The 16,147-nt window shown below is 43.0% G+C and overlaps 1 long non-coding RNA gene across 1 annotated transcript in view; it reads left to right on the forward strand.

Annotated features, from left to right (window-relative positions):
* Window positions 1–654: 654 nt before the first annotated feature.
* The window catches only part of LOC147362031 (uncharacterized), a 111,521-nt gene continuing 96,028 nt past the window's right edge, over window positions 655–16,147 (forward strand). The window contains exon 1 of the long non-coding RNA XR_015138454.1: window positions 655–1,753. This is a non-coding gene — a long non-coding RNA (uncharacterized LOC147362031). The remainder of the gene's footprint in view (window positions 1,754–16,147) is intronic.

The raw sequence follows: 16,147 nt of genomic DNA on the forward strand, positions 1-16,147 counted from the left end.
TTGGAGCTTCAGCTTCAGCATCAGTCCTTCCAATGAATGTTCACGGTTGATTTCCTTTAGGCTCGACTGGTTTGATCTTCTTGCAGTCCAAGAGACTCTTAAGATTCTTCTCCAGCATCACAGTTCAAAAGCATCAATTCTTTAGTGCTCAGCTTTCTTTATGGTTCAACTCTCACATGCATACTTGACTACTGGAAAAACCATACCTTTGACTATACGGATCTTTGTCGACAAAGTGATATCTCTGCTTTTTAATATGCTGTCTAAGTTTGTTATGGCTTTTCTTCCAAGGAGTAAGTGTCTTTTAATTTTGTGGCTGCAGTCCCCATCTGCATTGATTTTGGAACCCAAGAAAATGAAGTCTTGTCACTGTTTCCATTGTTTACTCATCTATTGGCCAGGAAGTGATGGGAGTGGATGCCATGATCTTCTTTTTTGAATGTTGAGTTTTAAGCCAGTGGTTTTATTCTCCTCTTTCACCCTCATCAAGAGGCTCTTTAGTTCCTCTTTGCTTTCTGCATTAGAGTAGTATCATCTGCATATCGGGAGTTGTTGATATTTCTCCCTGCAATCTTGATTCCAGCTTATGACTCCTCCAGCCCAGCATTTCGGATGATGTGCTCTGCCTATTGAGGTATATTTGCTTTACAATGTTGTGTTCGTTTCTGCTGCACAAAGAAGTGAATCAGCTGTATGTGTACATATATCCCCTCCCTCTTTGACTCACATATTTTATAATTCAAATTATTAAACAACTTGTACAAAAACAAAGGGCTTCACTATAATAAAACATAGAGTTCTTTAAGAAGAACTTTGGAAAACAGTCTGTGGATGCAGCCTTTGACATTCACTTGGTACTCAGTCATCAGGGGGCCAATTTTTAAGCTTGCTCTTTAACACTAATTTGTGTGAAAATTCTTGAGTTTCGGTATGACTTATTTGGGGCAATTTATCTTATAATTTCCTCTTTTAGAGTTTTGGTTTCTGAGCAATTCATGACTCCCTTCTTGGACCTGTGATCTGATGCTGTCTCTGCTTTGGGGGAGTGTTCCATTGACTCTGAGGGCCAGAAAGAGATGTGGACACACCAGCCAGGCTGCTGGGACTCCAGCCTCTAGGTCTGGGGCTGGGCGGGGGGCCACTGCTGTGCTCTGTTGGAATCCGTAACTGATTAGCTGAAGAGGAAGCACTGGGACAATACAGTTGTGAGGAAAAGCAAATGGTTTCCTCGTCCCCTTGAGGGCTGCAGCTCGTCTCTATTCAACCCAACACAACAGCAACACACGGAAATATATTCTACTACGGGGAGAGAGAGAGTTCCCAGTTGGGTTGCCTCCTGTGTTTCTGCCTCTAGTTAAGTTCAAGATGCCAACTCTCTTCTAATACAGCTGCAGACCATCCTGACTGACCCTCAGCCAAATGGCCAGGGCTATGGTCACCTCAGGAAGCAGGTTCTGAGGGCTGGGGGGTGGAGGGTGGCCCAGAGCGGCTGTGAGGAGCAGCGGGGAGGAGGCAGGGAGCACCCAGGAACTGGGTCCCCATCACGGAAAGGCGTTGCGGGAGCGTGGAGGACGTCGGTGGGTGGGCAGGTGGTCCTCACACAGGTGAGAGTCTCTCTGCGGAAATCAGTATTGTCAGGTGGGTGGTGCTTTCAGGGAGAATCTCTGCTGTGAGAAGAGGCGTCTCCTGCCGTGAGCAATCCTGTCGGAGCCCCAAGGACCTGCCAAGGCATAAAGTCACGTGAATCTAGAATGTACGTGTCAAGCACGGTGGCATGCCGGCGTGACTTCAGTGTAAGGTGTCTCAGAGGGAGGGGTGGGAAGGGACGTGGATGTGTGGGTTGGGGTCAGAGGTCAGAGGGTAAAAGACTCTTCTGTGAGTGCTAGTAGTTGCGCGTTCTATCTGAAAGGAGCGGGAGACTTTTAAACAGGGTTGGTATCATCAAATGCCTAACGCTGGTGACCTCGGAAGACAGGTTGAAATGGGAGAGAGGCTGGGTGCAGGGAGAATTATTAAGGTGTGTGGATGAGCCATGCTGAGGACTGAAACTGTGACCCTGGGGTTGAGTTGACGTAGTAGATTTGAGATAAAATGATGAATTAGAAACACCGGGGCTTAGAAAATGGGACCAAAAGGGAGAGGCTGACTCTGAAGTCTTGTACTTAGGGAACTGGGAGATGGTTGCACCGCGAGTAAAAGGAAGGAAGTGGGTTGGTTTTAGGATGGAGATTTGGTGTCCAATTGTGGAGCCCATATACACTGCCCCCCACCAACCCAGAGAGGTTAACATTTACAGAGCAGCTGCCTGTCTGGTACTTGGCACTTTACACGCTGGATTTCATTTGATTCTCACAGCAACCCAATGAGATAGATACTCTTTACAATATTTAAGAGACAAGAGCACTGTTTCAGAGAGGCTAAGCCACTGGCTTAAGGCCACCTGGCTAGTGAGTGGCAAAACTGGCACTTGAACCCAGATCAAGTCATCAGTTTTTTGTTTTGCCACTTCTTTCATTGAAAAGTAGAGTCTAATTTGCTCTCCTGGAATCTGGACTGATGCTTTGGACTTAGACTTATCTCAGTTGAGCAGACATAACGTTCTAGAATTTGCACTAAGTTGCTTCAGTTATGTCCTATTTTTTGCAACCCCGTGGACTACAGCCTGCCAGGCTCCTCTGTCCATGGGATTTCTCAGGCAAGAATACCGGAGTGGGTTGCCATGCCCCCTCCTCCAGGGGATCTTTCTGACCCAGGAATCAAACCTGCGTCTCTTAAGTCTACCTGCATTGCTAGGTGTGTTCTTTACCACTAGTGCTGCCTGGGAAGCCCATGGCTAGATCAAAAGAAGTCTAAAGCTTTCTCCCCAGCCTCTTAGGATACATGTTTTGGGGGCAGCCATTTGCCACGTGAGAAGCCCAGCACTCCTCCAAGTCTATCATGCTGAGAGGTGGCCAGAGGGAACCCATGGACGGGCCTGACCAATTCCCACTTTTTCCAGCCATCTTAGTCCAGAAACCAGAAATGTGAATGAGGGGAGGCCTTCTACTGATTCCCGTCCCAGCCAGCATCTGACTGCAATTGCATGAGTGACCCTGAGCAAGAAACGTCCAGCTGAGCACAGTCGACCCTCAGAAGCATGAGAAACAATAGAACATTATTGTTTTAACCCACAGAGTTGTGGGGTAGTTTGCAGCAAGCCTAACTGGCACCCCAGAAAACACAGGCTTTCCTTCTTTGTGCTGTAGACCCTCCCGAGTGACAGGGCTCCCCCTGAGGCAAAGAGCACTGCGGGACATTGCAGTAAAGCATCAAGGGCACTATGAAGGCCCTGTTGGAACTGGGTGCTTGTGGACAAGAAGAAGGGGCCGAACTGGAAACCATCTTAAGAAAAGAGCTTGCATTCGAGTGCGGAGGGAATTAAGTGCATTAGTGCTTGTGGACGGGAAAGAGGGTGAGTTCGTTATCAGATAGGCTTGAACTGGTCATTCTACTTTCTCACTTCCAAGATGTTGGACTTCGGGCAAATTATCTTAACTCCCCAAGCCTCAGCTTCCTCATCTTTAAAGTTCAGATGATCTGATGATAATAAGATCAGATGCAAGGAGATAACAGAAGGTATTCAATTAATGTGTTCCTGCAGTTTTCTAAGTATGATCTGTCTTATAGCAACTGTTCCATTGCCTTCGAATGGTTTCTTTCCATGCCTGTCTCCCAAGTAGACTTTGTGATGCCTTAGGGGAATGAGATTATATTATGTATTTTGTGTTCTCCACTCTGTGTATCCCGGCAGGCAGAATACACAGAGTGGATGTTCCAACAGGGTGGAATGAAGGAAGGAGTTGATATCAGCAGGGTTGAGGAAGGAAGGAAGGAAGGATGATTAGTTTGTTTGGTCAGGAGGTCAGAAGCCACATGGGTTAATGGAGGAAACCAAGGCAGAGAGAATTCTAAGAACAGTAGGAAGTTGACATGGAGTGAGAAATGCAATACAAGATGAAGAAAAAAGTTTTGGTAGAGGGTTTCCAAGCTCCAGATAAGGTGTTTAAGGGAGAGATGAGTGTTGGAAAATGGAAGCGGCACAGGAGTTGGCAGAGTTGGTGGAGAATCGATACCTATACATGCAGAGTAACTTTTGTAGAAAGACCACAGGCTGGGGAGACAGATGTTCAGCTTCCGTATTGGGTGACCTTGACCAAGTCACTTAAATTCTTAGAACCTGTCGTTTCACACAAAAAAAAAAAAAAAAAAAGGCTTATCATAAGGATTAAAAGTGATAATTTTTATAAAACACCTAGAAAGGTGTCTGGTATAATAAGGGATACATAAATGTATGCTCTCATAAGGACAGCATATAAATATAAAATTGCTCCAAGTGGTTTTCAGTTGAAATTTATACAGGGTGTTTCATTTGCCTAGAGGTCAGGTAATTTAGTCTTCTATTTTTACATTAAAACTCAGAGAAGAGCCTGAAAGACAAAGCCAAGCCATTTCGCCTGGACCACTGGATTCTTGTAATGACCCTTGTTCTCCCTGGTTCTGAATGCTCAGACTAGGAGGTGAGTCCCCAGAGGACATTGAACTTGGACTCTGTGAATCATTGGTTAACGTCCTCTGTTTTTCACTTTTCCAATGTGGCCTTCTGGAAAAGTTAATCATGCTCTAATAGTGAGATCTGAGTGCAACTTCATCATTTTTTAAGATTTTTTTCACTTATAGAAACTCCACCCAGCCTCCTGGCATCAGGGGACATTTATTCATTGTGCTAGGGGAAAGTGGTCTGAGCCTAAAGCAAGAATACTACTTTCAAAGTAAAATGACTGAATAATTAACCAGGGTACCTTCTCAAAGGTGAAATTTGGCCAAGGTATTAGAATTGGTACTTGCAAAATGCCTAAGGTGTATCATGGATATTTGATGAAAGGACTAGGTCATCTCTGGGATTTTAAAATTCCTCCAGTGACCTGGAAATTCTGAAGGTTTCTAAAAAAAAAATTTTTTTTTTTTTTTATCATCTCAGAGTATGTTGGATTGTGCATAATGGATTCCTTCTACAGAATCACCTACAGGCAATGGCCGCCATGGACATTGAGTCCATTGACTCCCAGGGAAGTGGGGCTGGACCCTTAGCTAGCTGGACGTTTACCTGAAGTTTGGGGAAAGAGCCTGTCTCCTGGGCATGGTGAGAAGTTGAGGGGATGGTGTGTGGTTTAGGTGGAAACTTCCAGAAGTTCAGCATGCAGAAGCTGGCATGGTGGGAATTTGCCTGTCTGTTGTGTAATTTGATCCCATTGGGAAACAGGAATTTGACTTTCAAGGAGTTTGTCTCCACCAGATTACTATAGTGAGTTCCCTCAACTTCTCCTTAGGCATTACTCTTGCACCCGATGATGGTGGGGTTGACCAGGTACCACTTGTATGTCTCATTTCTGGTGTGGATTTTTAGCAATTCTAAAACAGAAAGCCTGACAGTCTATACCCATAACTACGCATCATCACTGGAGGAGGGATGTTCAAGGAGTGGACAACTATTTGTTTTTTGTTATTTGAAAATTTTTTTTGAAGAGTAGCTGAACAAATTGAGAGAAATGGGAAGGAAATAAACTGCACTAAAGAGAAAGTCCTTTGGACTTTTTTTTTTTTCTGTACAAGTGGATCATCTATAGGTTGAAATAATTATGAAACTTGGAATTCATCCAGTTCTGTAGTGGGTAATTACAAAATTGCTTTGTTTAATTATGCAGTATTTTATAGGAGGACATTTTTAACCTTTGTAACTAGTGCCAATGAAAGGAGACTCGGCTCTTCATAATAAGTATCGTCATTCTAATTACATCTAAGGTTTATTTAGAAGTGATTCATTTTTTAAGACATGTTCTAATTTGTATAATTTTTTTTTAGTAGGTAAAAACTGCTGAAGTGAATTGGTTTGTGGTAACAGACATAAAACAAGAATAACAGCTTGTTAATAGTCTGCCCCACTCTTCAGATACCCTAAGTTCATCTCTGAGAAACATAGACACTGCAGATTCATTTCTGAAACATGAAGCAGAGCTTATATAATCAAGTGGCTCATTAGAGAGGATCAAAGGGCTTCAAAGTGCACTTTAAAAACCAGAACTAACGTCCTGTAGTTAAAGAGGAGATCAAAGTGGACGCCATGTCCAGAAGATCCTTTACAGACCTTACCCATCTGTGTTAGTATCAGAAGTGACTTTCGCTGACACTCACTGTAAATCCATGCATCTACTCATGACAGATTCAATGGTCAAACCACCACCTTCATTCATTCAACATGATTATTGAGTGACTTACGTGCAAGGCAATGCAAAGCCAATGCTGCCTATAATGTCTTTTTTGATCCTGTTGTCATATATATAAATATGTATATGTATTCATATATATACACACATTTTTAATTGGAGGATAGTTGCTTTACAATATTGTGTTGGTTTCTGCCATACATCCACATTAATCAGCCATAGGTATACATATGTCTCCGCCTCTTGAACCTCCCTCCTACCCCATCCCACCCCCTAGTGATTCTGTTGTCTTTAAAATACAACTACTAAGGTAGCACTTAAAAAAGAATTATGATATTTTGTATGTTATGTCTTGGGGAATGGGATAGTTTAAAATAATTAATAGAAGTAGAAAATATATCAAATTTTATAAAAGCTTATAAAAATGAACTTAAGTCAATACAAACTTAAAAAAAATCTTTTTAGATTTTTTTTTTTTGGCCGCACTATTTGGCATGTGAGATCTTAGTTCCCTGACTAGGGACTGAACCCCAGCCGTCTGAGTGGAGGTATGGAGTCTTAGCCACTGGACTCCCAGGGAAGTCCCTAACCACATGTATGTGGATGTCACTTATCATTCAGAATCTTAGTCTTCTCATTTCTAAAAGGATATCAAATTAATTTCTTCCTGCATTGTCAGAATAAATGGAAATCTCAGTCACTTAACGCAATGAAGATCAAAGGTCTCCTAACATCCCAGTCCATTTGGTTTTGGGGGGAGGTGGTGAAGCAGTGTTGGGGGGAACATGAGTTTCAGGCATTCTTTCCTGGGATGCCATCATCCTTAACATATGACCCCCAAGTTTGCCACAAAAGGGAAGAGAGAGGAAGAGCATGTGAGAGATCTCTTAGGAAAACAGGCCTATTAAAAAGTCCAAATCTGTTCACATTCTATTGACTGGAACTAGTCACGTGGCTCCACCTAGATGTCTGGAGCTTAGAAACCAAGTCTCTGGTGAGCCAAGGAGAGAAATGAAATGTTTTAGGGGGACACACAACGTTCCTCAGATAATCTCCATTGTTGTTGAGATAGTGTTTGTGAAAATTCTAGGGCCATGTATATGGAATACTATCTGCAAAAGGACTGGGATCATGTAAATCACTCCTTGATATGTTAGCTTTTTAAGACTGAAAAGATAGACTGGGGTCAAGATGGTGAGGTCCCCAAATTATTGCCGGTTAAGGAATTTATAGTTTACTCCATGGGTTATAGAGTGGAAGTAAAATGTTTTGAAGAGGAAAGTGGAAAATGAAGTTGCTCAGTCGTGTCCAACTCTTTGAGACCTCAAGGACTGTAACCTACCAGGCTCCTCTGTCCATGGGATTTTCCAGGCAAAAGTACTGGAGTAGATTGCCATTTCCTTCTCCAGGGGATCTTCCTGACCTAGGAGTTGAACCCGGGTCTCCTGTGTTGCAGGCAGATGCTTTACTATCTGAGCCAAAGATCTACTTTGAAGAGGGGAGTTACTTAAATTTGTGCATTAGGAAGACTGAAGCACTGTCTATTGGCTGGAGATTCTGGGAAAATGGTAGACAATAGTCTTTCTTGGTTGTTGAGGAGCTATAGGGCCTGGACGAGGGCCAGGGTAGAGGTCATGGAAGTGAGTGAATGTAATGTACCCTAAGCCTGCCAGTGGACTGCGATATTTTGTTAGTCCTTGTCCCTGCAGCATCTTCCACAGAACCTGCGCCATAATATGTGTTCAGTAAACATTGCAGAAATCAGTAAGGGCTTGATAAATGGACGAGTAAGTGAACTCCATTCTATAGGACAGTTAGTTTTGTGTATGACTGTTTTCTCACATAGGTGAGATTACCTGCTGTTGCTGCTAAGTCACTTCAGTCGTGTCCAACTCTGTGCGACCCCATAGACGGCAGCCCACCAGGCTCCCCCGTCCCTGGGATTCTCCAGGCAAGAACACTGGAGTGGGTTGCCATTTCCTTCTCCAGTGCATGAAAGTGAAATGTGAAAGTGAAGTCGCTCAGTCGTGTCTGACTCTTAGCAACCCCATGGACTGCAGCCTACTAGGCTCCTCCATCCATGGGATTTTCCAGGCAAGAGTACTAGAGTCGGGTGCCATTGCCTTCTCCATGAGATTACCTATGTGGTTTCAAATCTTTTATTGATTTCAACATGAATTGCTGACTCCTCTGCATGACTTTTGTTTAAAATAACAAAGTACTGCTCTGCTAAAATCCAGAGGATTTATAAACTAAATGCTACTTGTTTTAAGAAGGCTAAAGATCTCAAATAAATGAATATTGTAAAACTCTGTCAAATAGTTTATAAAGAAAAACTGTGGTGACAAATGCATTTGCTTTTCAATTTAAGTGAAACATCTATATAAGCAAAATATTGTCTACATTTACTACATTGTTTTAACTCTAATTTTTTTATATAAAAATTATATAATCCTTAGGATTTTAATATTTTAATCATTCCTCCATTTGAACATTTAAACACTTCTTTTACATTTCTTTTCTTTCTTTCTTTTTTTTTTTTTTTTAGTGAACTTTCATTTGTTGTTCAGTTGCTTAGTTGTGTCCAACTCTTTGTGACTCCCATGGACTGCAGCATGCCAGGCTTTCCTGTCCTTCACTGTCTCTCGGAATTTGCTCAAACTCATGTCCACTGAGTCAGTGATGCCGTCCAACCATCTCATCCTCTGTCGCCCCCTTCTCCTCCTGCCCTCAGTCTCCCCCAGCATCAGGATTTTTTCCAATGAGTCAGCTCTTTGCATCAGGTGGCCAAAATACTGGAGTTTTCTTCAATCTCAGTCCTTCCAATGAATATTCAGAGTTGATTTCCTTTAGGTTTGACTGGTTTGATTTCCTTGCAGTCCAAAGGGCTCTCAAGTGTCTTCTCCAACACCATAGTTTGAAAGCATCAATCCTTTGGTGCTCAGCCTTCTTTAGAGTCCAACTTTCACATCCATACCTGACTACTGGAAAAACCATAGCTTTGACTTTACACACCTTTGTGGGTAAAGTGATGTCTCTGCTTCTTAATATGCTGTCTAGGTTTGTCATAGCTTTTCTTCCAAGGAGCAAGTGTCTTTTAATTTCATGGCTGCAGTTACAATCTGCAGTGATTTTGGAGCCCAAGAAAATAAAATCTGCCACTCCCCCCCCCCCCATTTATTTGCCATGAAGTGATGGGACTGGATGCCATGATGTTAGTTTTTTAAATGTTGAGTTTTAAGTCAGCATTTTCACTCTCTTCTTTACCTTTTATACCCATTTGAATTAAATGGATTGGTGGTAGAGAAGTTCACAGATAGCAAATGTACTTAAAATTGTATGGTATAGTTATATCAATTTCCAGGTGAAAAGTTTACTTATTGATTCAATAAATAGTGATTGGATGTCTTGTATATGATGGCTCTGTGCTAGGGGTGAGGGATTCAGGATAGATTTACAGACAGCAGAAAACCATCCAATTGAATCTTTGCCCTTTAATAGATTGAAGCAGATTAGGACAAAACACTTTTGGTCAAGAGAGCTTTTCAATGTGGGAAATACCAGTTTTCCTACAACTTTAAGGAAAGCTTGTTTACATTTGTATTGTAACATGTGCTTGGAGCAATGATTAAACCATTATTTCAGCTATAAAATGTCTAACAATCAGCGGGCTATCAACTTTGTCTTACGTGGTTTCCATAATCTTTTTTAAAAAATTGAAGTATAATTCTTTGCATTGTGTTCGTTTCTGCTACACTATGGAGTGAATCAAGGTATGTATACATACACCCCCCTCCTGGCCTCCCTCCCCTCCCCGCATCTCACCCCTCTAGGTCATCACAGAGCCCCAGGCGGAACTCCCTGTGCTATAGAGCATTTTCCCACTAGCTATCTGTTTTACACGTGGAGGAGTATATATGTCAATGCTTCTCTCTCAACTCCTCCCACCCTCTCTTTCCCCACTGTGTCCGTACGTCTGTTCTCTATGTCTGCATCTTTATTCCTGCCCTGGAGCTGTGTTCATCTGTACCATTTTTCTAGATTCCACATACATGTGTGAATATATATTTCTCTTTCTGACTTACTTCACTCTCTAATCCTTTTAGTTTTAGAGTTGAAAGAACTTGCATAGGTGTTTTCAAAATGTCTGTATATGATACATATGCACACATATAATGCGGTAGTTTATACACATTATATATTTTTCATATTAAAATAATTTGAGTATACCATGCTCTATTTTCAATGACCTAAGTGCATTCTTTGACAAAGAATATATAACACCTGAATTGTACAGGGTAGATCACAGACTTGCTGTGTTTGATTGGATACAGTAGCATATATTGGCCTTTCCATGTGGTTCAGATGGTAAAGAATCTGCCTGCCAATGCAGGAGACCCAGATTTGGTCCCCTGGAGAAGGAAATGACAACCCACTCGGTATTCTTTCCTGGAGAATCCCATGGACAGGGGAGACTTGTGGGCTATGGACCACAGGGTCACAACGAGTCAGACGCGACTTAGTGACTAAACAACAACAACAACAAAATATATTTAGTATCATGTGAATTGCCCCTGGAACAGGTTATTCAACCAGAGATGAGGCTGCATGGCTCATATGCTTAGATGTTTCTGTGTGGTGAATGGAATGATTTGTTAATTTGTAGATCACCGGAGCAGAGGAGAGAGGCAGATGAGCGTTTATGAAATTTTACTTTTTTTAGTTCATGAAGGTTTAGGACCACAGACTCCTAACCCTGTGGATACATTTAAAAAGCAAATCCAGTCAAAGATTAATTTTATCAATTATAATTTTTTTGTGTTTACTTATAAGGCTATGGTGCTTGCTCAGTCACTAAGTCATATCCAGCTCTTTGCAACCCCATGGACTGTAGCCCACCAGGTTCCTCTGTCCATGGGATTCTCCAGGCAAGAATACTGGAGTGGGTTGCCATTTCCTCCTCCAGGGGATCTTCCCAACCCTATAGTGATTTTTAAATGGATTTAGACAGACATTACTCACATCAGCAGGAACAGATCAATGATTCCAGGAAATGTTAGTCAGGGTTCCCTAAACAAAGGGTATCTGATCAGATTAGCTTGGGCTAGGCGGAGTGCTAAGTGTTCCCTTTGGTTTTTAAAAAATATGCATAACCATGTTAAAGTATTGAGGAAACTTCAGTGGCAGGGGAACCTATTGAACTTCATCTGCAGTTAACAAACTAACTTAATTGTGCAAGGAAAGTCGATTTTTCTTGGAACACCAATGAACACTATACAGAACAGTTTTTCTTTCAACCTCAGTTTGGGAAGAACTGCGTTAACTAAGACTATGGTTAATATTATTATCAACAAAAATTTTAACTCGAAATGACCCCTAAGGCGAAATTGAATCCATTGATTTAGTTTCATGACTGTGTGTAAAACTCTTGATGATAATCTGGCCAAGCTGTTCTAAATCGAGGTTTTCTAAATGCATTGCGTGGTCATGCTTTCTGGCTTCTTGTGTGTGCTCTTCACCTTGTCTTCTTGGCTGTCCCGTGGCTAACTTATATGAAGCCAGCCTGTCTTGGTTCAAGTGGTTGTCAGGTTGTCAGGACCCACCAAATAATTCTCTGACCCCATCTAAATGTCAAGAACTGTGACGATTCCTAGGTTTTATCCTTTCAAGCTAACATTGCAGCCCAGCACTGTGTCAAGGGTGCTGGGAGAATACACAGCCCTGGTGGGTAAGAGACGAAGGACTTTACTATTCTCTGCAGAGCAAGCACCTCATGTCTCATGCGTGTGTCAGCTTCTTTCGTCCCCAAAGTCACAGGGGTGGCAGAGAGTGTCCTGGATGCTGCACCTGGACTGGGTTTTCTTCACAGCTGAGGAGCCCCAAGCTTAGGAAACCTCAATCTTTTTTTAACAATGGGCTGCAAGGAAACTTGCCCGATTTTTGCCCAGGAGGGAGATGAGATTTTTATTGTACTGCACAATAAATGTTTCTTCCCCGTGCTCTGGGAGGAGACACCATTTCTATCTTCCAAGGCTGTGCGCTGTACAAACCATTCTTGAAAGAAGCAAAGGCGGTCAGCACCTTTATGCAAAAGATGTGTAGAAATGAGAAAGACTCCAGCAATGTAGTCTCCTGGCACTAAAATCTGTGTCCCCCGTTGTGTGCTGTTCCTTGAATGCCTGTAATCACCTTTCTGCTCTGTCCCCATAGCACTTCTTTTTTCTTTTTTAAAATTTTTAAAAAATCTTGCCTGTGCTGGGTCTTCATTGCAGCATGTGGGCTTTCTCTAGTTGCAGCCTGAGGGGTTAGGTGCCCAGTGGCAAGTGAGATTTTAGTTCCTCTCCCAGGGCTCAAACCTGCAGCCCCCGCATTGGAAGGCAGATTCTGAACCGCTGGACCACCAGGGTAGTCGCGCGCAGGCTTCTTGAGCTGCTCTGCAGAGCAGCACGCGTGTCTGGGGAGCAGTGTCCTTCCCACCATATTCACCGCATCCAGCTGGGTGCCAGGTACAGAGGAGACATTTGGCAAATCCGTGAGATACAGGTGGGTGTCCTTTAAATGTTTTCTGGATGGGTTTTCAAGCTTATTGCCCCAACTACCCTAGAAGAAGGAACAGAAGGTCTCAAATGATTTTAGTCACTTGGGGAAAGTTTTCCTTTAATTTTGTTGTTGTTCGGTCGTTAAGTGACCCTGTGGACTGCAGCCCACTGGGCTTCTCTATCCATGGGATTTCCCAGGGAAGAACACTGGGGCTGCAGCAGCTTTGTGGAGGTGGTAGGACTCAGCAATTGATGGCTGTGAAGATGGAGAGAGAAGCACCAGAGCAAGTGGAGTGCTGGTGGCCAAGCAGCAAGCGTGCTGGGACAGTGGTGGCTGTCAGCCACGTGTCAGGGACAGCTGCAGCCTCCAACAGCAGATGTGCAGGGCTTGCAACAGCTGAACAGGATCTTCAAAGATGTCTAGGTGGGTTCGTGTCACAGAAACGGGAACGGGAGATGAAATAGCATGTGAGAAAGAATAGAGACAGAAACACAGTATATTGGGGGGGCACCCAGGTTATTATATATACTTTCAATTGATAATAATTGTATGTGTATGTATATATATCGTGAATTTACATGCATGAAAAGATGAATAGTTTGGAGGAGACTTGACCAGACTGTTGCCCATCAGGTCAAGCGTCCAATGAAGGCTCGTCTGGTGCCCCCAGTGACCCCAGAGTGGTCCCAAGTTTGATCTAGGCCGTCTCTTACTTCTCCTTCCACTCCCAATAAACACGGATCTAAGACAGCACTGGTTCATTGGTGATGGGTTGAAAGCCAAGCTATTTTGCTAGGTGATTTTCAAAAGTAAGCACTCTGCAGATTTCAAGAAATTTTTTTTTCTCTTTGTAAATGCTTCTCAAGGTAAATAGTTTCCAGAAATGGAGGTGGGCAAATTGCATTGATCGGAGAGGTAGGAATCTTTTCCCTTCAAGACTTCTGGAATGCTTGTCACCTCTTTGGCTTTTGTCTCGTATCTTGCCTTCACTGGTCATTGCCTGTTGACTCTTTGCTGGAGTCATTTGCATACACTGTCAGGTGCCTCATTAAACATTTCTGAGTGGCTAACATTCTTTGCCAACGCACACTTGTATTATTGAGTACCCACAGATAATTTGCTAATGTTTTAGAGGACTGGGTTTAGTATTGCAAATGCTCTCATGGTCTCCTTATGCAATTAAGGGAGAAGTCCAAGAATCAAGAGAATGTGCTGGGAATGAGAGTTGGTTTATTTGATTCCTCGTGTAGATTCTGGAATAATCGGTTGATTTTAGCAGACAATATGGGTCTTTATTGCCTGGAACTCAGTGCACTAAAAAAGAAACAGCATAGTGAGTGTGTGTGTGTGTGTGTGTGTGTGTGTGTGAGAGAGAGAGAGAGAGAGAGAGAGAGAGAAAGGAGGTCGGGGGAAGAGAGGATCAGTTTATCGGTTTGTCTTTTCCCAATACAGCGTGCTTAATAGGACTTCATTGTACTCATGTCTTCTTATTTTCACTACCAAACGTCTTTCCATTTTTGATATGTTCTCTTTATCTTGCCTTAAATTAAGAGAAAGCAAGAGAATTTGGGATAATTAACGCTCAGCTAATGTGTACCTCTTGAAACGTATCCCACTTTTCTCTGGCTGTCTAATGACTGGGTTTCAGTGATTGCACTCAGGCACTGTTGAGCCGGAGAGAGCAGTAAGCTGTGTGTTTGGTCTCAGGCTGTCTGTCTGCATCACTTTTCAGTTTTCTTCCATAGATTCTAACTGCAGCCACTTTCCTCTAATGGGAACTCACAGAAAACCAATAACATCCTCAATAAAAGGGTTAATGACATTTTCTTCTCCTCTGGGGCCCTTAGATTCTGCTGAATCTCTTTCCAGGACTGAGGAAATCCTATTAATGTCAAAATAAAAGCAGATTTTGCTGCACGGGCCGGCACTCGCCCTGTCTCTGGTCATGGGTGATGGTGAGTACCGTATTTCCTCCTGGAACCCATCTGAGCACCATTTGAAATCTGTTCCCATCAGACCTTGGATTTGACCAAAGGAGGGGTGTCCTGGGCAAGGCTGCCCAGTGAATCATCAGATCCAACCTGCTTCTGTTCAGGTTGTTAAACATTTCTTTGGTTGAGTCATGGGGGGATTTCCCTCCTTTTAAAAGAAAATGGGAAGCAGGGGTGGGCAAATAAAACTGGAGAGAGAGACAGAACAGGAATCCTTTACGGGTACAAATTTATAGGTAAGATACCTCCCTCTATTCCTGCCAAGAGGAAAAAAAGGAGGAGCAATACCCAGACAAAGGAGGAGCAGTATCTTTCAAAAGGTTTTGAGAATAAATAAAGCATATACTTCATTCCTTTGGGCTTCGCAGGTGCTGCTAGTGGTAAAGAACCCACCTGCCAAGGCTGGAAGCATAGGAGACATGAGTTCGATCCCTGGGTCAGAAAGATCCCCTAGAGAAAGACATGGCAACCCACTCCAGTATTCTTATCCAAAGAATCCCATGGACAGAGAAGCCTGGCAGGCTGCAGTCCATGGGGTTGCATAGAATTGGGCATGACTGAAGTGACAGCAAGCCCACACACTTTATTCCTTTATCCCACTTTTTATTGCCCTGAAGCAATGTTTCTCAAACTTTTATGAGCATAGAAATTCCATAGGGATGTTGTTAAACCACAGGTTCTTGTTTACTAAGTCTGGGATGAAGCCTGAGATTCTGCATTTTTAACAAGCTTCTAGGTGATGCTGACACCATGGGCCACACTTGGAGTAAAAGCTAGAGCAGGAGTTCACAAAGTGTGGTTGCTTGACCAGTAGCATCACCTAGAAACCTGTTAGATCAGAAATTCTGGGGCCCCAGATTGACTACAGTGGGCACAATGCACCCACTTCGGAAAAAAGATATGTGTTCTCTTATCCATGGATCCTGTGACTATACTACATACAAAGGGAAGTTTGCAGATGTAATTAAGGTTTCTGGACTTTTAAGATCGGGAGATTTTTCCGGATTACCAAGGGACCAGTCTAATTATGATGAGTCCTTAAAACCAGAGAACTTTCTCTGGTTGGAGTCAGAGAGATGCAGCAGAAGAGAAACTTAAAGAGATTCAGAGATTCTGGCCTTGCTGGAAGGGGCCACTAGGAAAGCATGAGAGGAGTGCAGGAAGCCCCTACAGGTCAAGCTTGGCCTTGGATGAGTCGAAGGGACAAGGGGACATCAGTCCTCCAACCACAAGGAACTAAGTTTGGTCAACAAGCTGAATGAGAGCAGAAGCCGATTCTTCCCCAGAGGCTCCAGGAAGGGAGGCAGCCCTGTCAAGACCTTTGATTTCAGCTCCGTGAGACTCTAAGCCTAGGAC

The sequence above is a fragment of the Bos grunniens genome, chromosome 12, assembly GCF_055505025.1.
Source record: "Bos grunniens cultivar Pamir isolate PY7600 chromosome 12, Bosgru_T2T1.0, whole genome shotgun sequence".
Classification (NCBI taxonomy): domain Eukaryota; kingdom Metazoa; phylum Chordata; class Mammalia; order Artiodactyla; family Bovidae; genus Bos; species Bos grunniens.